The sequence below is a fragment of the Rattus norvegicus genome, chromosome 10 (genome assembly GCF_036323735.1).
Source record: "Rattus norvegicus strain BN/NHsdMcwi chromosome 10, GRCr8, whole genome shotgun sequence".
Classification (NCBI taxonomy): domain Eukaryota; kingdom Metazoa; phylum Chordata; class Mammalia; order Rodentia; family Muridae; genus Rattus; species Rattus norvegicus.
In genome coordinates this window covers 25,728,048-25,754,345 of record NC_086028.1, presented here as the reverse complement: position 1 = coordinate 25,754,345, position 26,298 = coordinate 25,728,048, and the positions used below count along the sequence as shown (strand labels likewise).

The 26,298-nt window shown below is 40.7% G+C and overlaps 1 protein-coding gene and 1 long non-coding RNA gene across 2 annotated transcripts in view; one reads left to right on the top strand and one right to left on the bottom strand.

Moving 5' to 3' along the window:
• The window catches only part of LOC134480667 (glyceraldehyde-3-phosphate dehydrogenase-like), a 904,186-nt gene that overhangs the window by 845,340 nt on the left and 32,548 nt on the right, over positions 1 to 26,298 (top strand). The gene's annotated exons all lie outside the window — the stretch shown is intronic.
• Positions 1,398 to 26,298, bottom strand: part of LOC120095070 (uncharacterized) — a 39,669-nt gene continuing 14,768 nt past the window's right edge. Inside the window, exon 3 of the long non-coding RNA XR_005490132.2 lies at positions 1,398 to 12,066. This is a non-coding gene — a long non-coding RNA (uncharacterized LOC120095070). The remainder of the gene's footprint in view (positions 12,067 to 26,298) is intronic.

The window sequence follows — 26,298 nt, the reverse complement described above, 5'->3', positions numbered from 1 at the left end:
AATTGTTGTCTTGATCAAACCCTTGTCTTGGAGTCCTTCTTTGCATCTCTTGTCCCCCATTCTCTTCCAGGTACCCTCAGCACCTGTCGTTGACACTTCCTGACTCTTCCTGGATAGCCCTCTTCCCCACTATGTGGCTGTCTGGCACCATGTGGACAACCCCCATGACAGCTTAACTTCAGCAACATGGTTACTTTTTTCCTTCTCTTCCCCAGTATTCAAGATATACAGCTTGCCTGCCTTTGTTTTTCTCTTAAATTAATGCAATTATTCTTGAACTTAAAATTTTTCCTATAAGGAAGAGATAAAGTGTTACCTTTGTCATGAAAGTCCCAACAATTAAATGAGCCAGAAGCAGAGAAGAAATATTTTTTCTCTTTAAGTTCAACGTATGTTGAACAGAGACCCAGACACATCATACACATATGCACATACACACACACTTATACACATATACATATACATATATACATATTTCTTAGTCAGGGTTCTATTGCTGTGAAGAGATGCTATGACCGCAGCAACTCTTATAAAAGAAAGTATTTAATTGAGGCTTCCTTGCAGTTTCAGAGATTTAATCCAGTATCATCATGAGAGGGAGCACACAAGCAGACATGGTGCTGGAGAGGAAATTGAGAGCTCTATATCCTGGTTAGTGGCTCAATCTCTGGGAGCTTCCTGGGGTCTGGGTTAGTTGACACTGCTGGTTTTCCTTTGGGGTCACTCTCCCCTTCAGTTTCTTCAGTCCTTCCCTTATTTCAACCATAGGGGTCCCTGACTTCAGTTCAATTGTTGGGTGTAGGTATCTGTTTCTGTCTTAGTCAGTTGCTGGTAGGGCCTCTCAGAGGACAGCCATGCCAGACTCCAGTCTGTAAGTCCATTATAGCACCAGTAATAGTGTTAGGTCTTGGTGCCCTGCCATGAGATGGATCCCAAGTTGAGCCAGTTACTGGATGACCTTTCCCTCAGTCTCTTCTCCATTTTTGTCCCTGCAATTCTTTTAGACAGGAACAGTTCTGTGTCAAAAATTTTGACTGTGGGTTAATAACCCTGTCCCTCCACTGGAGACCCTATCTATCTACTGGAGGTGGACTCTTCAAGTTCCCCAATGTTGGGGATTTTGGCTTAGGTCACCCCCACTGAGTACTTAAATTCTCTCAACTCCTGGATCTCTGGTACTTTCTAAAGGGTCCCCCCACTTCCCACCCCCTGATGCTGCTTATGTCCACTCATTCTCCTGGCCCTCTGGGCTTCTCTCCTGTCCCCTGCATATCTGATCCTGTTCCTCTTTTCCCCTCCCCCTCCCCTCTCCTACTCTGGTCCCTTCCTCCCTCTGCCTCCAAGGATTATTTCCTTCCCCCTTCTAAATGGAATTGAAGCATCCTCACTTGGGCCTTTCTGCTTGTTACACTTCGTAGGATCTGTGGATTGTATCCTAGGTACTCTGTACTTTTTGGCTAATATTCACTAATACGTGCCATGCGTGTCCTTTTGGGTCTGAGGTACCTCACTTAGAATATTTTCTAGTTCCATCTATTTGCCTGCAAAACTCATGATGTCCTCATTGCTAATAGCTAAATCATATTTCATTGTGTAAATGAACCACATTTGCTGTGTCTATTGTTCTGTAGAGGGACATCTGGTTTGTTTCCAGCTTCTGGTTACTTCAAATAAGGCTGCTATGAAGATGGTGGAGCACATGTCTTTATGGTATAGTGGGGCAACTTTTGAGTATGTGCCCAAGAGTAGTATAGCTGGGTCTTCAGATAGAACTCTTCCTAGTTTTCTGAGGAACTATCACATTGATTTCCACAGTGGTTATATCAGTTTGCAATCCCACCAGCAGTAGAAGAGTGTTCCTTTGTTTTGTTAATCCATGTGCTAAGGGCTGACAGTATGTATATGAGTGTAGGGCCATCTACTGTAGCATGGGTATTCTCAGCATTCTTAATGAAAACTGACTCCACTCTCCCAAAAGATATTAGTATTTCGATTAAGTTTTAAGTCAATTATTTCCCCCACAGTCCTGAAAGAATGCTTTGTAGAGACAACCTAAAGAACAGAATGTTTCTTTTGGTTCACCATTTTAGGAAAGTTTAGTCTATCACAGTGGAAAACATGGGGAAGAGCAACTCATATCCATGGCAGTGGGAGCTTGAGGCTTTAGCTTCTAAACATGGTGGCAGATGGGGCACATAAAACAAAACTGGAACCAGGACCATACCATAACCCTCAAAGGCCAGATCCCAATGACCCACTCCTCAGGACCTACAACAGTCCAAAACAATGCCACCAAGCTGAATACCAGGTGTTCTAGTATGTAAGCCTAAGATCTAAAGTACCAATATGTTAGAAAATAAAACGAAGTCCAAATTCCAGTATTTATAAATAATGTTTTATTAAAACATAACCAGTGATCATTGATATACATGGGGACAAGGGATGGCATCTTTTTCACACCATGGCAAAACTGTACTAAATTTTAAAACTGTTTGTTTACCTAAACGTATATGAGATTTGCCTAAGAAATCTTCTGGGCTGGGAAAGTATAATCCAAAGGGTGTAGATGAGCGTGATAATCAGAAAAGAGTGACACTTGGGGTGAGCAAAGGGCTTGGTAATGGAATGCTGGCCAAGACAGTGAGTACCAGCATTGCAAGAACTAAAATGAACTAATGAAGGTGACCTTTGATTATATCTCAAGTCCAATCTACCCTACAAACTCCATGAAGTAGAAATAAACTTGCTGAGAAGGGTAGGGTAAAGTCCAACACAGAATTTCCAATTTAATACAACCAATACATAATGTTGTCTGCGCAAGAAACTACCTATCAACTTATGGTCTAGAAATATTAGAATGATACAGTCATTCTTGAGTCTATTGCATGTGTAAAATGTATTCCTTCTTTTAGCAAAAATTATTCACGGAAAAGATAAATTTCTCGTCAACCTCCAAAAGATTTGTATCTCTTGCAACTGCAGACAATTAAATAAATTCTCAGGACTCTAGAGGAGAGATATCTTTCATCTGGGTGTGCTGCTCTATGAGAAGAACTCTCAAGGACAAAAGTGTTTCCCTCCATTATAAACACCCCAGGTGGTTGGTAGAGAAAATAAATTGCCATTTTGCACACCAGAAATGTAAGACTGACACAGTGCTCTGCAAATTGTGGCACATAAGCCAAATTCACCCTTGAACCTGTTTTTCACACCCCAGAAAATCATTTTAACATGTTTAATTTGCTTTAAAAAAAAAAAGCAAGGTGTACTGCTACATGCCTATAATCATGGCGTTTGGAAGGTAGAGGATCATGAGTTCAAGGCTAGCCTCAGCTAGTAGCAGATCTGGTACATAAATAAATAACTCATTAAAAAAGATCTAAACTACCAATATTTTAGAAAATAATTTGAAGTTCAAGTTTCAGTATTTATAAATAATCTTTTGTTAAAACATAACCAGCGATCATTGACATACATTGACTATAGCGACCTTCACACTATAATGATAGATACAAAAGCCTATGGCAGAATTAGCAAAACCCAAATTGTTTGCTAATTTCCTTCTAAGAAAAAAACGTGCTGGTGTGGACATGTGGTTCACTCAGTGTCCTGCTGACCTAGCACACAGGAAGTAAGTCTTGGTTCAATTCCCAGCATCACCTAAAACCAGATTTCATGATGTGTGCCTGTGATCTCAGACCATGGAGGGCGAAGAATCACAGGTTCAAGGTCATCTCCACGAAGCAAGTTCGGGACCCGCCTGAGCTACATGAAACTGTCTCAAAACAAACAAACAAACAAACAAACAAAAATATAAATCCTGTGACTTCTGCTCTGAAAGAGTAAACAGCATCTAATTTTATATGCTTAGTTAGCTATAGGAAAGTCTTAAGATTACTAGTTCATACATGAATAGTTTAACCTTATTTAACATATAACAGTGATATTGGTAATACTCACATGTTCAGCTCTTCCTCCTATGGAACCATCAAGTTTTCTTTTAAATATCAAATCTCCCAAAACTCCCCTCTTGCTCCAAGTGTCCTTCCGTGCTCTGGCTTATCTTACCTTGTAAACCCTGCAGATGTCTCATTAGATGCCGCTTTTTAATACCTCTGCACGTTCATCTAAGTTAAGTTCCATTTCTGGGCTCTCCAACATGAGCCTCCCTTTACCTTTATGGTGCTCAAAGCTGGAGTGCTGGGAGCCAAGCAAATGGTCACTAATGATACAACTCAGAAGCCACCAAACTTTGTATCTGAGGATCGAATAATAAGTAAATAGTAAGTAAAGTAAACAATAAGAAATAGTAAGCTTCTCAGATCCCAGCATTTCCTCACTGTCCAGTGTACTCGGTCATCATTTAAAAGCTGGCATATACTAAGCAAATGAGTGAGCGTTCCAATATTTTATTCATACCAGTCAACTTATTAAACTTGGTCCATAAAAACATAGTTTACCGAGTCAGGTGTTGCTGCGTATGCCTTAAATCCAATCACTAGGAGGCAGAAGCAGGCCGATCCTTCTGAATTCCAGGCCACCCAAGGCTATCTACATTATCTCAAAACAAAAAAAAAATTTTTTTACATAGTTTGCCAACCCCTTATATACACTATACCCTTTGCTCTCACAAAACAGAATACTAACAGAGAATAATGGCATTGTTACCAGTCAGCTACTTGGGTTCGTTTTCTCTCTACCCTGATAGAAATTATGGGTAGCTGAGAAGCTTTTCTTATGTTTGTAGTCTCAGACCTATCAGTGCCCAAAGCCTAGTTGTTCAGCTCCAAATCCTGTAAGCCAGAGGTTTGTTACTCCAGGCCTTAAAAACTAAATACCTGTATCTCAGGTACTTAGACTGGAGGCTTTAAGTACCAGCAGCCCCAGCCCTTGGCAGCTATTGTATCCCTGACACCTAGTAGCAGGCAGCAGTTGCTAGTGTGTCGGCTCCCTGGGCAGGCCTCAGGTATTGAGATCTGCAGCAACTCCAGTCGTCGGTATGGAAGCTCTCGAGTGTAGAGTATGAGGTTCCTTGGCCCTTTATGCTCAGCAGCTCTCTGGAGCTCTTCCAACAACCAGGGCCCACAGTTTCTTGGCTTATGCCTCCACAGATTTCTCTCTTCCTTCATCCTTGGTTCTCTCGTCTCCCTCACTTTCTCTACACTTCCATTAACTCTTGTTTCTGATGTCTCTACCCCTGGCTATTTCTACCCCGGTCACCCATTGATGTTCTTCGGCCACCTTCTCCCCGCTGCCTCTGCTTTCCTTCATGGCTGCTACCATTGTGTTACCATTTTGCTGTCTCTGTTTCCAGTTCAGTTCACTCTACTGATGGCTAAGATGAAAAGCATGTTGATTGAAAAGAGATCACCGCAGAGAACCATTTTAATGGGAAATGTTGCAACACCCCAGGACGGAACAGGAGGGTTCTCCTTGCTGACTGAAAAGGTCAACCAAACAGTCTTCACAGGCAACCAGAAGAGAATCATAATAAGAATGTTTGCACCAAACAGCCTTTGATGCAAATGATGGATTTTGATCTGCACCAATCATGAGCCTTCTGCTGGGGAATGTAGAAGTGCCTCCCCTTTAGTCTGGGTGAAGAAATCTGTGGGACTTGATAACTCCAAGTTCTGTTTTTCAAGGCTGATGCAAGCTATTTGGAGGGATGAGGACGGGAGAATACCATTAGCCACGGCTGGGGCGCGTAGTTCTCTGCAGCTGCTGGACTGTTCTCAGAGTGAACAGCCAGACTGTCATAAGGGCAGTCCAGTCATTGCCAGGAAAGGGAATACTTAACTGACAGTTTCCCACTTGACGCTGCCAGCTAAAAAGAAAGAGCCTGGCAAAAGACTCCACTCTGGCAGTTGTAATCACTCACAGAAAGCATTAAGAGATCGCTTAGAGTGGAAGCATAACAAAAGCTCTGCCCAGAACTAAGGATTCTAATAGCGTTGGGTTCTCCTTAACTCTGCTTAGCTATGCTTGAAAGCGCTTACCTCATGCAACCAGGGAGGAGTGGACCATCTGGTCTGTCTCAGTGTCAATGTTTATGTCCTGTCCAATTCATTTGTTGAAACCCAGACCTGAGATGACAGTGCTAGGAAGCCTGCTTAGGATGTGATTAGGTCTTCAAGGGTGGGGTCCGTGTCTTTCCACAAAGCCGACTTGAAGGAGGTCCCTCAAGTCCTCCATCATGGGAAGTGAGCGTGGAAGTAACAATTGTCCGTAAGGAATTAGGTTCTCATTTGACAAGCAATCTGTTAGTTCTCTAATTTTAAGCATTCTAGCCTCCGAACATGTGTGAAATAATGTTTCCTTGTTTATATACCACCAGACTAGGATATTTTGTTGCAGCAATTCAGACAGATTAACATAGAACAATGACTTGAGAACGTCAAGGTTTCTCACCAAGCCTAGTCCAATATTATGCTGCTATCTAATATTCTAAATGATGATGAACAAGAAGAGGAAGAAGAGGAGGAAGAGGGCCGGGGGAACAGAATAAGGAGTTCTATAGACTTTAAAATCCCAGGAAATTGCTGGAGACTCTAAATCTTTCGAAATTTGAAGGAGCTATAATTTTACTTATTTTCTGAAGTAGACAGACATGTAAGGGTAAGTCAAAAAAATATGCTTTTGCAAAACGAAAAGCTATTATTTTCATTCCACACAGAGCACCAATGTTCATATCCTGAACACAGCTTTGCTCTACCCCTGTAGAAACAAACACATGAAAAATGAAAACACTTAAGTAAACAAACAAACAAACAAATGGAACCTGTCTTCTCTAAAAACTTTCTATGGTTAATACAATTAGTTCTGGAGACAATCGCATTTTCAAGACCACATCAATAACAGATATAACCAGGGGTGACTCATGCTAAAGAGTAGGTGCTGCTCCTGCAAAGGACCCTACCTTGTTTCCCATCTTCCAACATCAGGCGGTTTAACCCCTTGTAACCCCAGCTCCAGAGTCGGCATCTTCTGACCTCCTCTGGCACCTATAGTTTATACACACACACACACATACATACATACACATACACACATACACACACACACAATTTTAAAAAGTAAAATAAATCTAAAAATCAATGTAATCAAATTTATTTGATAGAAATACTCAACACATTCAAAGTACCATCCCAAGCATGCCCAGGCCTAAGGGGAGGGGGGGTACTTTTACTTCTGACAGGTACAATTCACATTATCTTCAAACATATCCCTCTCTTTCATGCTAAAGATGACTTGATTACAAGGTATCAGGGACTGAATTTGCTCCACAAACATTCATATACTGATGTTCTAACTCCCAATCTATCAGAGCAGGAGCTTGTCAGAAATAAAGTGGCCATAACTGTAATTGGTTAAGATGGCGTCTTTGCACATGCTCTACTATGTTCATAGCAGCCTTATATATAATAGCCAGAAGCTGGAAAGAACCCAGATGCCCTTCAACAGAGGAATGGATACAGAAAATGTGGTACATCTACACAATGGAATATTACTCAGCTATCAAAAACAATGCCTTTATGAAATTCGTGGGCAAATGGATGGAACTGAAAAATATCCTGAATGAGGTAACCCAATCACAGAACGGGTATGCACTCATTGATAAGTGGCTGTTAGCCCAAATGCTCGAATTACCCTAGATTCACAGAACATATAAAACTCAAGAAGGATGACCAAAATGCCGATGCTTCACTCCTTCTTTAAAAGGGCAACAAGAATACCCTTCGGAGGGGATAGGGAGACAAAGTTTAGAACAGAGACTGAAGGTATGCCCATTCAGAGCCTGCCCCACATGTGGCCCATACATATACAGCCATCAAACTAGATAAGATGGATGAAGCAAAGAAGTGCAGGCTGACAGGAACCAGATGTAGATCTCTCCTGAGAGACACAGCCAGAATATGGCAAATACAGAGGCGAATACCAGCAGCAAAACACTGAACTGAGAATGGGACTCCCGTTGAAGGAATCAGAGAACGGACTGAAAGAGTTTGAAGGGGCTTGAGACCCCATATGAACAACAATGCCAAGCAACCAGAGCTTCCAGGGACTAAGCCACTACCTAAAGACTATACATGGACTGACCCTGGACTCTGACCTCATAGGTAGCAATGAATAGCCTAGTAAGAGCACCAGTGGAAGGGGAAGCCCTGGGTCCTCCCAAGACTGAACCCCCAGTGAACGTGATTACTAGGGGAAGGGCAGTAATGGGGGGAGGATAGGGAGGGGAACATCCATCTAGAAGGGGAGGGGGAGGGGCTAGGGGGATGTTGGCCTGGAAACCGGGAAAGGGAATAACAGTTGAAATGTAAATAAGAAATACCCAATTTAATAAAGATGGAGAAAAAAAAGATATTAAAACTCAAAAAAAATGGCGTCTTTGGTTTAGGCCCTAATGGAATACAAGTCGTTTTCTGGTGAAAAGAGAATGTGTGAGTGAAGAAGCTGGCACACAGGGAGCAGTCTGTGAGAAGATAATGCTGTAGATGCAGGCGATGCTTCTTCAAGGCAGAGATCACTCAAAACCCGCAGGCTATTTGGAGGAGAGAATAGAACACTTTCTTCCTCAGAGCTCTTGGGAGGAAGCAACCCAGGCTACAGCTTCACAGCAGACTTCCAGGAGCCAGAATGGAGGACTTCTCTGAAGGTTTTCAGGGAGTCAAGCTACCCATCCAGAAAACGCTGTGGGCTACAAAGCAGTAGGTGACAACTGGCCTAGAGAGTGGGGCCCACTGAACTCAGAAAAACTACATTATAAGGAAGATTAGTTATTCTTGGAGTGAATATTGAAATCAGTTTAGTGTCGTTTCGTCTCCATTTTATGGGGGGGGGGGGTGGCTGCAGGAAGGTTGGACTAAAAAGAATCTTCATGTGCACATACCAGCTCGCTTTTTCCTCCAAAATCACAGTACCCTTTCAGAAAAAAAAATGAAATTTTAAATACATAAAGTTGCTGGGGTGAAGTAAAACTTTAAGAGCTCTTTGGACAGTCAGTTGGATAATGTTTTGCCAGGGCAAACACGGGAAGGAATGTTTAGCTGAAGTAGACACAGCTGAAAGACTAAGGCAGACTCATGAAGAACGTTTAGCTGAAGTGGACACAGGTAAAGGGATGTCCTGCTAAAGCAAGCATGTGAAAGGACACATGACAAAGGACTCTTTACTAACAACACACACATATTGGTCCGCCTTACATTACGTAGTTGACCTACATTTGTCAGAACTCCGTAAGAAAAATGCACCAGGAAACTTCCTGTGCTGTGCTGCGGTTTCTTGCCGCTTCAGACTACTCAGGCTGATTGGCAGAGTGATGGCGGCTGAGACAGACGCACAAGCTAAGACCAGACTCATGGAGGACACGTGATGTGTGGAGGGTAGGAGTAAGACTGGACTGACAGCAACAGAGGCTGAGCTTGACTCACTGGCAGAGCTAGCTATGCAATGCTGTGAGTCTCGTCTTCACTGGCCTTCACTTATCTGAGAGAGGCACAGTCAAGAACTTCTCCTGCTGTTCCTCTTGGTCCCTCCTGCTGACCTAGGCGGAGTCTGAGGCCTGGCTGTCTCTGCTAGGTAGTGTCACCACTGCTGACTCATGTTTGCTAGCCCTACTCTAGCAAACTAGACTGTTGTATCTGTGAAGTGTTTGTGAGTGGATGGGGCTGCTGCTGCTAGCCTGTGAACTCAACTACCCATTTCCAGACAACACAGACAGGAGTTGCTCCAAAGAACCTTTCAAAGCAAGTCCACTTCCCCTGCATCCTTTCTTGTCCACTATTTCAGGTGGAACCATCATTTTAAAAAAGGTTTTTTTTTAAATTAAAGTTATACTGGACAGTGACGGCATGCCTTTAACCCCAGCACCCCTGGGTATCACAACCCAGGAGGTTGAGGCCAGCAGATGTCTGTGAATTTGAGGCCAGCCCAATCTGCAGAGTGAGTTCTGGGACAGCCAAGACTACACAGACAAATCCTGTCCCAAAAAAAACAAAAAGAAAGAGAAATTCAATAAGCAGCCCATATTGTCATTATCGACAGTCTCATTCTAGGATTTGTATGTGTGTGTCATAGTCCAAATTCCCTTAGATCTTAGCGTCTTTGTTGAAATGATAATACAGAAATCAAAGAGGGAACAAGACTCCTGAGCGTCAGATGCTTCCCAGGAGGAAATGTGTCGCCTACGTCCATCCTGGTCAGAACCAAAGCCAACACAGGGAACTCTTTTTACCCTCTGATGACACTTCACAATGTCTGAGAAACGCAGAGTGACCAAGTTTGCACCCTCACCTAGGTATCACAAGGCATTTAAAACATTCAGAGCAAACTCAATCTGAGTCGGTTTTATCTGTTAAGCCTGCTTGGGTCCTGTCTGTCCTGGGTCCCAAAACAAATGCCAAACCACAGGCTTCCACTTCTTTTTAGAGACCAAGCCTTACTCTCTCTCTCTCTCTCAGAAAATGCTGAGTCCATGTAAATCAGTGGTTCTCAACTGATTCAAAGTGGGTTGCAATCACTCTGGCCAATCTCCATCTCCAAAACTATTCATATTTCTACTTATTATAAAACTTATTATACTTACAGTGTGATTCAAAACCAGTAGCTAAATTACAGTTATGAAGTAGCGGCAATATTTTTTTGGTTGGGGTCTCCACAACGTGAGGAACGATAAGAAAAAGTCACAGCATTAGGAAGGCTGAGAAACACTGATCTAAGTAAAGCTTCCATATTTGCACTTATTCTATGCCCAAATAAATTTTTGTACTCGTGTTAACTTTGACCACAACCTCTAGGTTTACAAAAGCAACAAAATTCTAAAGTAAGGCTCCCTTCAGACCAGTGATGTGCAAATAATTAACTGCTCCGAGGGGTTTCTGAGCATAGACAAGAGGGACTGAGAAAGAGAGGTCCTTGACTGACATGTCCTCTAGAGGAGAGATTTATTAATACCTCAGCAGGCAGGATTCAGGGATCATAAGCAAGAAGCTTCCGTTTCACTGCACAAAGCCAAGTGTCTACTCTTAAAGGTTTCCGCATGGGGAAGGGGAGAGCCTTCAGGCGGAAGTATGCTTAATTAATATATAAGTTATGCTATGTGATTATACTTAGACAGCTTCCAATCCCCAGGGATATAAACAGCCCAGGGAAGGGAGAGCATCCCACTCCAAGAGAGAGCCTGATGGGGTAGATGGGGACTAACTCTGGAAGAGCTAGGTTCTAGTGTACCTAAAGTGCCCAAGAATCGTGCTAGGCAGATTTTAAACACGCAGCAAGCTGGAATCCATTCCACACTTCTAAACTCTGGGGCATGACCCCAGAACCACATCTCACACACCTCTGATTTATATAATCTCTCTGAAACTAATCAGTGGAGCATCTGATCCATCAACACGAAAACTAAACTAGTATTAGTAGAAAATATATTATGACAACAAAGACACTTGCAAGTGAAGAATAAATGTATGTGTCTCAAAGATTACTAATTTTTTTTTGCTGTTTTTATATGTGTATGTCTCAGGTATATCAGACTTCAAAAGATCTTTGCCTTCCATTGGTAGTTACACAAAAAGAAAAACTCTAAGTTATTTAGTATCATTTGCCTTCTTCGTGACGTTTTAGTATGTGGGGGTATATGTGTGTGTGGATGTGTGTCCATAAATGCAGATGCCCAGAGAGGACAAAAGCATCACATCCCCCTGGAGCTAGAATTATAGGAATTGTGAGCTACCTGACGAGGAGGCAGAGAGTGGAATTTGGGTCCTCTGTAAACACAGTACAACTCTTAACTACGAAGTTGTTCTGTCTGTCCCCTATTTGCATTCCTTCTCAGATTTTTCAGTGAATTAACTATGCCTCTAAACATTCACGACCTTATACCCACCACTATAGAGAATTCAGATCATGTCAGTGGTTTTTTTTTTAATGTTGTGAACAAAATATCACATTCTTCAAATATCAAACTGTCCCTTAATTAATTAAGTGCATTATTCGCCTCTCTTCTTCGCCTGGGTGGCTTCACATTGGTCGCGCAGGCCCACTGATCTTCAACATTGAGTGCTATGCAGAGGACGAGAGAGAAACCATTATTTGAGAATTTAAAATCCTTTCTCCTCCTTCCTATCTAATAAAACGATTCCTACAGAAATTCTTGTATCGCTATCAGAGTTGCAAATCTTGATGGCTGGATTCAACTGACAGCATACATACGTACTCTAATATATATGTCTGTGCAGATACTCATCCACAAAATACTAACTGCATTCCCCACCCCACCCCCCAAAGAACCAGTTCTTCATGCTCTAATGTAAAAGGATTTGCATTGGTAGTAATAAAAATTGATTCACTGAGTACTGCTGTGTACCAGATACTGTGATCAACACTTTAAGCATCAATATCCACTTGCCCTTGTGACAGCTTGTGTCAGAGTTTCTATTGCCATCTCCATTTCACAAATGAGAGAAGTAAGGATTAACTACCCAAGGTCACATAACGACCAAATCACGGAGATGAGATTTGAATTCATCATCCGCTGACTACAAATCCTGTGCTACAAGTTTCCCCCGAAAAGAACCAGGTTCTGGTGAACTGAAATAATCGCCAGGCAGCGATCCAAGAGCTAAGAATGTTCTTCCTTCAGCTGTGACACAAAGGAACTGGGTAGTTTTGACCACGATATTTCCCGTCTTTGGATTTCCACTTCCTCTTCTGTAAAGAGTGGTAATTGGGCTACTAGATGAATAATAAAATTGCTTCCAACACTAATATATCACAGATTTAAGAGCGGCCACTTTGGACTAAAAAAGAGAGAGAGAGAGACAGAGAGAGAGAGACAGAGACAGAGAGAGGAATCTATAGACAATGGGAGCCATCTGGATGTGGAAATGATGAATGGCAAAAGCTGCTGGAGGGGCTACTCTCAGATGAACGTCCCTTGCCAGGGACCCACATGCCACACGGCCTCTCCTGTAAATTGCCTGCAGCTGCACAGATCTAGAGGCTACTGAGAGTACAGAACCCTTAACAAACTGTTCAAGGCATTCGGTCCCGGGGTTTCCCTGGAAGCTTATCTAGGTCTGTCCTATTAGATGTCTTGAGATTTTGCCAGCTTTGTTATGAGAAGCAAAGCAGAGCTGTTTTGTTTGCCTAAACTCAATTATCACTTCTCTCCAGATAAGAGGGGGGAATGCCTTTGTAGATTCTTTCTTGAGTCCTTGATTGGGGAAGATTTTTCACATCAATCAAAATGTGAAAATCGCCTAGAGACACCTGTAATGATCTAACTAGAGAAGGAAAACTGCCCTATTCTCACAGCTTATATACTTCTTCTCACCTTTATAGCACTGTGCCTCCAGTACTCTAGATCCTGGACTGTGAGGTTTCTGTAAGCTTACAGTAGATCATTAGGGTCTTGTACTGTATTCTCCTGACTGCTGTGTACTCTGACTCACAAACCCTATCAAAGTCTTCTCACTCATTAAGGTGTCCTGATCTTTTCTCTCTGCCCCATGTAAACACAAGTATCTCCCAAACGATGATTCCCTAAAAAGTAAGGCTAATGAACTTGAAAGGGATTTTTATCTCCACAGACTGACCACAGAGAAACCTAATGCACACCTAATCTAGTACACATACCCTTGCCCTTAAAAACTTTGGATCTTTGATTTCTTGGGATGACTGTTTAAAAGTTAACGTCCTTATTTTAAAATAATGGTTGTTGCTTTTACCCTCTTCTTCCAGTAATGCTGATTCAATTGCTTATTCTTGAAGAAACTGGTGTGCTAACACAGAGAATGTTGCTTGTAGCTATACACTGGTTTCTACCCAATCTTGGCCCACCTACGTGACTTCAACTGAACTAGGGGTCCATTTTTAAACGGCCTGTTTTCTCTATAGAATTTTGTTCATGAGAAAAACCATTCTAAGAGTGACTATGAACATAAGTCAAGACGCTTCTCTGCAAAACATGCCATTTCTCTTCTTCCTCCAATTTTGTGTTTTTGCTAAAAAGTGTTCCTCTTTTTCAAGATTTTAAGATATTTTGTTTATGTCAGTACACCGTTGCTATGTTTAGATGCACCAGAAGAAGGCATCAGATCTCACTACAGATGGTTGTGAGCCACCATGTAGTAGCTGGGAATTGAACTCAGGACCTCTAGAAGAACAGTCAGTGTTCTTAACCACTGAGCCATCTCCCCAGCCCGGGGTTCCTCTTTTTCTACTCTTCACTTTCAAGGAAGAAAATCACCCAATATTTCTATCTCAACAGTCATTCTTAATTTCTCAGTCTGCTCCAAAGTTGTCTTCTGTAACAAGTGGAATATACTTTATCCAATGCTTTTTTTTTTCATTTTTCATTTTGTGTGTTTGAAGCAAGGGATTCCTTGTTTCCCTTTCCCTGTGTAACCACAAAGGCTAAGGCAGTTAGAGGTAATTTGAGTAGGAATACAATGATAATTTTCATAGTAGGAAAAAGAAGTTGAAACTTTAAATACTTGCACATCATAGATTTTGCTTCTCTTTTCAAAATTTAGGATTTTTTTTATATAAATGAAAATAAGCATTTATTTAAAATAAATCAGTGAGTTGCAGCAGAATCCTGTAGTGCTAAACATTAGGCCTGAAACAAAATTCTCTATTACATAATAAAACGATTGACTAAAAAGAGATTGAACTGGAGACAACTGTGAATTGATTTGAAAGCAAAGGAAAACAACTATGTTCTAGAGATTTAAAAAAACAGTATCCTCTGAGCACTGTCTGTAGCTCAAGGCAACCTTCAGACAACAGAACAAACAACCCAGCGTAAAGGAACCAGATCCAAGTCAAGGCTGACATCAAAATGCTCATGCACAGAAACTCCTGAATCTATTAAAGCTTATTGCAAACAGCAGAACACTTCCGTCTACCTTAACAGAAACAGATCATGTTTACAAAGAATGATGGAATGGATAAAGGGATTTAAAACTGGTCTTTTTTCCCTCCTACCAGAAACCCTGAAATTAGTTTCTTCTAATCGTAAGTTCAAGACGATTGTGATTTCAATAGTAATGTCCCCATAAATTCATATATTTGAATGCTTAGTCATCAGGGAGCACATTATTTGAAAGGATTAGAAGGATTAGGGGTATGCCTTAATGGAGGAATTCTGTCAGCAAGGATGGGCTTTGAGGTTTCAAAAGTCATGCCAAACTCAGAGTCAGTCTCTCTCTCTCTCTCTCTCTCTCTCTCTCTCTCTCTCTCTCTCTCTCTCTCTCTCTCCCTCCCTCTCCCTCTCCCTCTCCCTCCCTCTCCCTCTCCCTCCCTCCCTCCTTTCTTCCCTCTTTCTCTCCCTATGGATCAACATATAGCTCTCAGTTACTATTCCAGTACCTGACTCCACACTGTCGTGTTCCCTGCCATCACAATAATGGACTAAACCTCTGTCTGAAGCTATAAGCAAGACCACAACTAAATTCTTTCTCTTATAAGAGTTGCCTTGGTCAGCAATAGAACACTGACTAAAACAAAACAACTAATATTGGCTGAAAACCATGAAGCCCTAGGCCCTTTGTAGCCCATCCTCCAACGGTCTAGTCCACTTCTCCTTCCCTTGATCTCCAAGCTACACTGCTCATCACTACTCACTGACCATCATCCCTCAACCACGGGGCCGTTGCTCTTTTACTTCCCTTTTTGAAATGCTCTTTCCTCTCCCGTTGCCATTCATATTGGTTTTATATCTTCATCCTGAAGCCAAAAGTTCAAACTCCACTACTCAGGTAAGCATGGATTTGCATACACACATGAAAGAATAAATAAAACAGCAAAGCAAAAATAGTAATTCTTAACAGGAAAAAGTTTTTAAAAAACAAGTTGAATGTGGTGGCAGATACCTATAATCTCAGCACTTAGGTGGCAGAAATGGGCAGTCGGGAGTTAAAGTTTATCCTGGGCTAGATAGAAACTGTTTCAAGGGGAAAAAAAAGAAATTGGGGGGGGGGAGTTATTATATACTATGAATAAGGTATTTATAGATATTAAATATATTTGTTGCTGAACATTGAATCTTCTGACCAAAAATATGATACAATTTTATTCGATGTATGACAGTGGCGGAGGATGAGGGAGAAACATAAGGAGAGGATAGAGATAAAAAAATAATGTGACATTTGGATGAGCTGTCCCTGCCCCGCACCATAACAGTGCTGGAGAGCTGGTGGGATGACTAAGTCAACTTGAACCCAGGCCCACTTCCATGACTTTGAGTTGACCCACCCCAACATCCACCTCATCTGTGACCTACTGGAGCATGTGAACATACCAGTCCTGCAGAACCAAAGCTGCAGGATTTCCATGACCCAGTAACAACAGGATATCAGAGTCTTGATGATGATCTAGTGCTGATATTGTAGCAGAAGCCAGATGAATCATACCAGAACAATGTCTCACTGCAATGAACATTGTCAAGTAAGGCTGTTTGGACAAAAGGATACACTATGTAACACACCATGACACACCACAGCTTCCACAGTGAGATCTTTTAAATTTATTTTCTGAATTCTTATTTATTTATTTTTCCAAGGAAGATTACAAGGTCAGAGGGCAGATATGGAGAGATGCGGAGATGAGTGGAAGTGGGGTGCATAAGGTAAAATTCATGAAAAATCAATTAAATAAAGCAAATATGCTTTTATCTGTTTCAGAAGGTCATCAGAAACTGTCTAAAACTGAAAAGCAAGATATAATACTGCTGGTAGTTGGTTAGAATTTTGAAAATAGGCCCAGAGAGATCAATAGGCAAAAGTGATGGCTACTGAAGCCTGACAACCTGGATTCAATCCCAGGAAAGTACACGGTGGAAGGAGAGAACTCACTCCACATAGTTCTCTTCAGATCCAGACAAATGCACTGTGCCATACATGTGCTCTCATAGAGATACATTGCAGGAGCATATACCCGATGTAATGAAGTTGAAAACCAATACTGAAAAATTAGAAAGTAAACTAGATCCACCCAAAGTATTTACCTTTGGAGAAGTGGAGTGGAAGAAAGCAGAAAATAATTATTGTTCTTTTTAAAGTAAATCTACAGAAATTATTACACTCCGGAAGTCAAGTATACATTTATCTCAAAGCCTTAATTGATAGCTTGATGGGTTGACTGATTGATTGACTGATTGATTGACTGATTGATTGATGATTGATTTTTGGATTTTTGATACAAAGTCTCCCACATCAATGGTCTCAACCTTCCTGAGGCTGAAACCCTTTCATGTAGTTCTTCATTTTGTGGTGATGCCACAATGGTAAAATTATTTTAATTGCTACTTCATAACTATAATTTTCCTACAGCTATCTATTGTGATGTAAATATCTGATATTTGGGATATCTGATATATGACTCCTGTAAAAAGTCATTAAACACCCAAAGGGTTACAACCCACAGATTCAGAACCACTGCTCTACATAGTCCTGACTGTCCTGGAACTTACCATACAGACAAGGCTGGCACAAACTCACAGGGAGCCACCGACCTCTGCCTCCAAGTACTGGGATTAAAGGTATGTGCCACAACACCAAGCCCAAACAGTAACATTGTTAAACAGTAAATATGCTAAAAGGAAATTAATATATGAAATCTATGGTAAAGGTAAGATGAGGCAAATACATGCTGCTTAAACGCTTGTACAAAAAGATGGACCTCTAATGATATACTATCAAAACTTCTAACTCAAAGTTTATGCCTGTGTTTTTAAAAGTAACCTAGATATGGTTTGAATAAGCATCTTCCCAAGGTTTATCTGCTAAATGATTGGTATCCAATCAGAGGCAGTACTGAGAGACGAGAGAACGGGTAAGAAAAGATGTCTTAAAGGAGGAAGTAGGTCACTCAGAATTTGGACAGGAAAGGGAGCTCTGCCCCTTCCTGTCTCTTTGTGTTTTCCATCTGCTGTGAGGTAGTTTCTCCCACCACATGTTCCTAGCAACGTACAAAAGCCTGTAAGTAACAGAGCCAACTGACAATGAGTTAATCTGTAAGACCACGTTTACCTAAGTGTTTCATCCCAGTGGTGGAAAACTGATGCACAGGATTCCACTTGAGGTGACGTACAGGAAAATACCAAATAGGGCTCCCCTAGAATTCATTTTTTCAGAATGGAACAGAACTACTGGAGGCATTTTATTCACCCTTTATTAGGACATTTTTTTACAGTGTGTGGTGAGGGGTGGGGGGTATTGTGTATCTGTGTGAACATGTACCACTCTGTATGTAAAGGTCAGATGACAACCTACAGAGTCAGTTGACTCCTATTATACGAGTCCTAAGGATAAAACTTGGGTTTTCCAGTTTGGCATCAAATGCCTTTGCCTGCTGAGCCATCCAGTGGTTTCAAGTTTTGATTATCTTTCATGAAAAACAGGGCATACATTTTCAAAAGACCCTTCTATAAAATTTTACAAGTGTAAAGTACAAAAGTGTCATTGAGATTTTAAAATACTATATTTGAGGAGGCAGGGAGATAACTCAGTAGGTAAAGTCTTTGTGTGACGGATATACTTGTAGTCCAAGAGTTAGGGAGCCCAGGACAGAGGAGGCCTAGGGATAACATAATTGTTGCACCTGAGTCTCCAGAAAAAGAATCTACTTCAAAACACATGGTGGACTGCTACTGAGGAATACCACTTGAGGTTGAACTGTGGCCTTCATAAACACATACATACATACACACACACACACACACACACACACACACACACACACACACACACAAACACACAAATTCTGAATGGGAAAGGTCAGAAAGCTGTTCCTTTACCATCCCTATTGTTTGAGGTGATAGTGTTCTCCAAAGTAAAACATTCGGAACTCTGATGAGAACTGGGAGGTAAGCAAAAGACCACATGTCTAGGATAGTAGGCACAAGATTCTGGAAGCCCCCTCCTCAGCTTTATAGAAACAGTAAACAATTGCTGAAGAAAGGGGACTCTGACAGAAGATTTTTTACTTGAACTGTAGTTATATGAAAGTTGGGAAGATATATCTAAGGTCACAGCTTCCAAGAGTCATCACCCATGTTGGGGTAGGTTTTTTTGGTGATGCATTTGTTTTTTGAATCATGCCTGCTCCTAAAGGTAAACCCTCACCCATACGCCCATTAGCATCCCCATTAACACTTATGGGGTCACCAAGTTGGACATTGTTGCAGTCATTCCTGTCATAAGTAACCTTTCAGGGGTAAGCAAACGTGTGTGTGTGTGTGTGTGTGTGTGTGTGTGTGTGTGTGTGTGTGTGTGTGTGTGTGTGTGTGTTTCAACTCCCCAGGAACATTCTCACACACATTCCTATCCTGCCACCTCGGTCATACATCACTACCACATGCTACTGTCACTAGATACCACTGTGTTTTGCAATGATCTCATTGGCAGTTGGCTTTCCACACTGAGTCCTGTTTCACAGATGAGAAGCTCAAGCTGGAAAGCTTGGGTGACTTCGGAAGGTCCCAGAGGATCCTTCAGCTTTGAAACCATCAAGATTTACCTTCTTCTGTGCACATAGTTTGAACTCTTCACTGGCAAATAGTGGACCGGTCCAGAAAAGAATGGGTAAATTTCACGCCAAACTTTTTGAGTTGGTAAGCCTTTTGTGTATCGTTTTTCATCCTTAGAGCCTCAGTACATGGAAGGGATGGTATGTTGCATAGCATCTTGAATTTCTGCTTCCTTTGGTAGGTAATACAGATTACATTTCCAATTATTTCAAATAATGTGAGGTGGTTGGTTTTTTTAAAATAATGAATAGAGGCTACTGGGATAGCTCAGTGGGTAAAGGCACTAAATGCCTAGACTGATTATCCGAGGTCAATCCCTGGATCCCTCAAATGTTGGAAGGGGAAAACTGACTTCAGGAAGTTGATATTTGACCTTCATATGTATGCCATCTCTCTCTCTCTCTCTCTCTCTCTCTCTCTCTCTCTCTCTCTCTCTCTTCCTTCTCTCTCTTCTCCCTCTCTTCTCTCTCATCTCTTCTCTCTCTCCTTCATAAATGAAAAATTATAAATTATACTAAAATAGTTTAAAGTAGCAAATTCAAAAAACTAACCAAATGGAGGTCACAAGATTTGTAACTAGATGAAATTGATAATTACCTTTCTCCTCTGGTAGCATGCAGAGTAACTTCTAGTACCATGAACATTAATCAGTCCATAGAAGTGAAGCTTCTAATAGGGCACCAGCTCCATTTCGCTCTATTTGATGAAATGAGTAAGTTGTGTCCTTAGCAATCAGGCTTTGCCATTAGACTATAATGACTCACCATAACCTTGGCAACAGCCTGTTATGTTTGGGTGATCTATAGGACTCTTGTGGTCAATGATTCAACAAGAGGTAACTCCAGTCCATGGCACTGGAGGTTTTACTTGGTGGCCTAAGATATCTAGTTTGGGCACTGTTTTCCCCATTATATGGTGATTCCATTTAAATTCCATTTATCCGTGTATATATTTTAGAAAGTTTCTGCTGTAATGATTACCATATGGCTTTTCCAAAGGTGTTTGCTATTAGTCATCCCTCCCCGTATTTCCTCCTTTACCCTCTCCTCTAATCCTCCTAGTCATTTACTCCTCTTATTCCAGTTTCCTCATTGTCTTTCCATAACAACACATTTGATTTTCTCTTCCTTGGAATATTCCTTTCCCCTTTGCACCTTGCTAGTTACCTAACTTGTGTGGTTATTTGGGTTGAAGCACACATGTTTAAAGCTTAAAAGGTAACGTCCACATATAAGAGAAAACACATTTTTATTATTCATTCAACAGTTGATGGTCATCTAGAACAGAGACCTGCCTGTCAAATATACTAGTAGCATAAATATCATGGGAGTGATCACCCACTTTTGACTGGATTTAAGGCCCACTCCATGAAGTGAAACCCATATCTGACACTGCTAAATGGGCCACGAACCTGAGATTAGATAGATTATAGGCCAGAGAGGAAACCTATTGTTATTATTCTGCTAAAGGAACATAGCAATAAAATGACTTCCTAATGACATATTGCCATACCCATAGACAAGAGCATGGCTTAGCCCTCATCAGAGACGCTTCTCCTTGGAGTATATGGTAATTAATGCAACAACTAGACAATGAGCAAAGTGTCAGAGATTTTGGAACACTCGGCCTTAAATAGATAGGATGTCTTTATCAAACACTTCTCCTCAAGGTTCCAGGAATGATATAGAAGAGGCAGAAGTGATGGGAAACTCCAAGGACATAGTATCTTCCAGACACACAACAGGACTGATACAGTATGATCTTAGAGACAACGATGGCACACTCAAGACCTGCATAGGTTCAAACCAGACAACATCCCAACCCCCACCCTAGCCCTGAGAAGGGGAAGTTGAAGCAAAGTCTCACACCTAATCAAGAGGCTATTTATTGATACCTACTAGGAAAAGGAAAATCAGTTTTTCCCAATTGAGAGTCACAGGGTCTTCGAACTAGGAGCAGTTAGGCAATACAACACAGATGTACGAAGGTCTTTTTTGCATGTGCTTTCTGATTGGTTTGGCTTATTGTTTTGTTTTGTCTTGTTTCTTTTTTTTTTGGTTTAGGGGAATATTTTTAATTTTGTTTGGGCATTTTTGTTGTTATTAATTAATATCAATTTTCTTTATTTTATTTGTGGGAAGGTCTGTTTCATTTTTTGCCTTTTCAAGACTTTTTTATTTATTATTTGGGAGGTTTTAGAGAGACAGAACATGAACTTGCATGGGAAGAGAGGTGTAGAGGATCTGGGAGGACTTGGGAAAGAAAAATGAATGTGATCAAAATACATTGTATGAAAAAAATACTTTAATAAGAAAATGTTTACTAACTGTAATGGTTTGAATGAGAATAGTCCACATACTCACATACCTTTGAATACTTGGTGTCCTATTGGTGACACTCTTTGGGAAGGATTAGGAGGTATTCGTATGTCTAGATGACAGCAGGGGCCAGTGGTCTCAGTTGTCCCCAGGACTAGAGATCTAGATGGTTGTTATCCACCCTGCTAGGGTGCTTGAAACTGAGCTCAGGTTCTCTGCAGGAGCATACTTGCTCTTAAGCAGTACAATCTCTCCATTTTCCAGAATTTTAATGTTTATCTATATTTACAAGAAATTCAGAAACTAGAAAAGGTAAGGAATCATCAGAGGAAGAAACCTATTTGTCATTTCTAGAATGTAGCAAATTTTGTAGAAGAAGAGGTAAATTTTATTCAATAAATAGCATTCTCTAGCTGCTTTTTAAAACAGTTTTATGGAAAAAGTACTGTAAACTGAAACAAGAATATGAAAAAGAAAAGCCTGGCATACCTTCTCTGGTACCTCAGACAATGAAACAAAGAGAAACCTCTAAGTTCCTTTTCCTCTATTGTGGAGCCTGCATAGCTCTATGGGAACTAACATTCTAGCACACAAATATTTGTGAAAGGCTGTGGTATATTTTTGTTAACTGTAAACTGGCTCTCCAGAAGCAAAAGGAGCAAAACTGACTCTTCTGAAAACTAAAGACACTACCACCCAAGATGAAATTAAATTCTACTTAGGCAAGAGACAAACTTGAGAGAGAGAGAGAGAGAGAGAGAGAGAGAGAGAGAGAGAGAGAGAGAGAGAACAGTAACTATGGGTAACCAGGTGAAAAAAAATGTTGGGAAAAGCTGGTAGCCATGGAAACAGTAACATCGCTTGTGCCAAATTCTAAAACAAGCATTTTACTGGGGCCATTGGAATGTCTGTTAATGTTGTTCCCTCAAAAATGCAAACTTACAAAGTCTAAATTTTTAAAAGGGGGTGGTCATTTGTACTCTTGCAAAAAAACGTCTTTAAATAATCAAGAAAGCTAAAAATGATAAATAAGTAATGCCAAGAAATGAATGTCAGTCAGGTATGGTAACACATGACTTTAATCCCAGCACTCAGGAGGCAAAAGCAGGTGGGTCTCTGTGAATTCAAGTTCAGCCTGGTCTATATAGTTAGTCCCAGTCCATCCAGGGATACACAGTGAGGCCTTCTCAAGAAGAAGAGGAGGAGGAGGGGAAGAGGAAGAGGAGGAGGAAGAGGAGGAGGAGGAGGAGGAGGGAGAAGAAGAAGAAGAAGAAGAAGAAGAAGAAGAAGAAGAAGAAGAAGAAGAAGAAGAAGAAGAAGAAGAAGAAGAAGAAGAAGAAGAAGAAGAAGAGAAGAAGAAGGGGGTGTCAATTTGATTAGTATAATGGAAACATGAAAGTATATTTAGATGTTATTGTATAACATGTATGCATGACAAACTAGAGAATCAAATCAGGTGCTATATTCTCTGTAGCTTTCGGTGAAAGATAAAATACCCACTAACCAAAATAATAGCATTACTACTAATATTAGCAGTAGCAGGGACAGGCTTTCAAAGGATGACAAGATGTTTATAATCTCAAAAATGGGAAACAGGAATATTGGAACATATTACCTGTCTGTCCTTCTGTGTATACTTGACAATTCCTATAATAAATACAACTTAATCCTTGCCTCAAAAGTTTAAAGACATGAGTTCAAGCTCTAGAAATCACATAAAAATACCAAACATGATGGTGCCTCCTTATAACTCAGGACCAGAGAGGCCGAGACAGGACAATCCCTGAGGTCTGCTGGTATCTAGCACAGTTGATGGGCTCCAGGCCAAGAAGAGGTACTGTCTCAAAGGAGGTGTGTGAGTCAGGTGGTGATGGCATATGCCTTTAATCCCAGGAGTTGGAAGGAAGAGACAGGTTTATCTATGTGAATTCAAGGCCAGACAGGTCTTCAGAGTGAGTTCCAGGACAGCCAGAGTAAAACAGTGAAACCTTCTCTTGGGGAAGAAAAAAAAATCAAAGGAGGTAAGTGGCATTCCTTATGACATCTGAGGTTTGTCTTCTGGCCTACACACACACACACACACACACACACACACACACACACACACACACACACAAGTGTACCCTCACAAACACAATCACACATATAATTACACACAAACAAAATATATACCTTAAACCCAAATAATTTGGCACCAAGGCTCATGATTAAGGAGTCTTCCTATATTGTCATGAATGTTTTTTCTGTGTGTTTCTAAAGGCAATTTCAAAAGAACTGAGTTTGAACTGTTGTTCTGGATGACCTTGGGGAGCTGTGACTCTCTTATAAGTCAGCTAACAAAGAAGGCTAACTTGATCATCATGGCCTTTTCTAGGATATGTCTACAGCTGGTTTGTACTTTGCTCAATTGGCAGAATGATCAGATAAGGGAATGACTTTTTAATATCATAATAATACTTTGAATATATATATTAAAGTTAATTTAAAAGATATATATTTTTAAAGCTAATTTAAAAGATGGCTTCATTATTTATAATGACTATATTTAATATTTTAACTGCAATATACAAGGTCAGAAATTTTCTAAAATGATCAATTCTATGAACAATAGCTTGGGAGGAAACTATTTAATTTATTATTTTGTAGAAAGATTGAACTCATGCCCCTGAAAGCTCCTACCTGCTAATAAAAATCTAATCGTGACTTTCTGCACGGTTCGGGTCACCAGCTAATGGCTTGATTTGAATAAAACAGTTATAATATCATATGGCAAAGGTTCTACCAAACAGCAACCTAGCATTGTGTGGTCTAGAATTAAAAGGGGGGCCTCTACGGCCCTTCAAACAGCTGCACTGGCACCATGTTGCTAACTTTGTGGATCAGACACTTAAAAGCAAGTGCAATTAACTAAAAAAAAAAAAAAAAAAAAAACCCTTGGACAGCCCAGACTTCATGCTACATCCAGCAGCAGAACCCAGTTTTGAGTTTTATTGTTATCTTGCTATATGTTTTCTACAACTTCCCTGTACTCTTTTGCTCTTAGGTACATCCTTAATTGAAGGTCAGAAAAATAAATCATCCATTAAGAATAATGGATCTGAAGGTGAAAAGATGCCTCAGACAAAAAAAAAAAAAAAAAAAAAAAAAAACACTCACCTTAAAATCAGAAGGCTTGGAGTATAGTTCCAAAGTAGACAAATAAAGAACTGGGCAAACACGGGCACAGGGGAAATTTTCCTGAACAGAACATCAATGGCTCATGCTCTGAGATCAAGAATTGACAAATGGGACCTCATAAAATTGCAAAGCTTCTATAAGGCAAAGGACACTGTCAATAGGACAAAACAGCAACCAACAGATTGGGAAAAGATCTTTATCAATAATCCTACATCCTATAGAGGGCTAATATCTAATATATACAAAGAACTCAAGAAGTTAGACTCGAGAGAATCAAATAACCCTATTAAAAAGGGGGATACAAAGGAAAACAAAGAATTCTCAACTGAGGAATATCGAATGGCTGAGGAAATACATAAGGGAATGTTCAACATCCTTAGTCATCAGGGAAATGCAAATCAAAGCAACCCTGAGATTCCACCTCACACTAGTCAGAATGGCTAAGATAAAAAAACACAGATGACAACAGATGCTGGAAAGGATGTGGAGAAAGAGGAACACTCCTCCATTGGTGGTGGGATTGCAAGCTGGTACAAACACTCTGAAAATCAGTCTGGAAATTCCTCCAAAATTTGGACATAGTACTACCTGAGGACCTAGCTATACCACTTCTGGGCATATACCCAAAAGATATTCCAACATATAATAAGGACACATGCTCCACTATGTTCATAGCAGCCTTATTTACAATAGCCAGAGGTGGAAAGAACCCTCATGTCCTTCAACAGAGGAATGGATACAGAAAATGTGGTACATCTACACAATGGAGTACAACTCAGCTATTAAAAACAATGACTTAATGAAATTCATAAGCAAATGGATGTAACTAGAAAATACTATCCTGAGTGAAGTAACGCAATCACAAAATAACACACATAGTATGCACTCACTGATAAGTGGATATTAGTCCAAAAGCTCATATTGCCCAATGACACAAACCACAGACCACATGAAGCTCAAGAAGAAGGACAACCAAAGTGCTTCAGTCCTTTTTAAAAGGGGGAATAAAAATATTCAGAGGAAGAGATATGGAGACAAAGTTTGAGCAGAGACTAAAGGAATGGCCATTCAGAGCCTGCCCCACTTGGGTATCCAGCCCATACACATACAGCCACCAAACCCAAACAATATTGCTGATGCCAAGAAGTGCATGCTGACAGGAGCCTGATATAGCTGTCTCCTGAGAGGCTATGCCAGAGCATGACAAATACAGAGGCAGATGCTCACAGCCAACTGTTGAACTGAGAACGGGGCCCCCATTGGAGG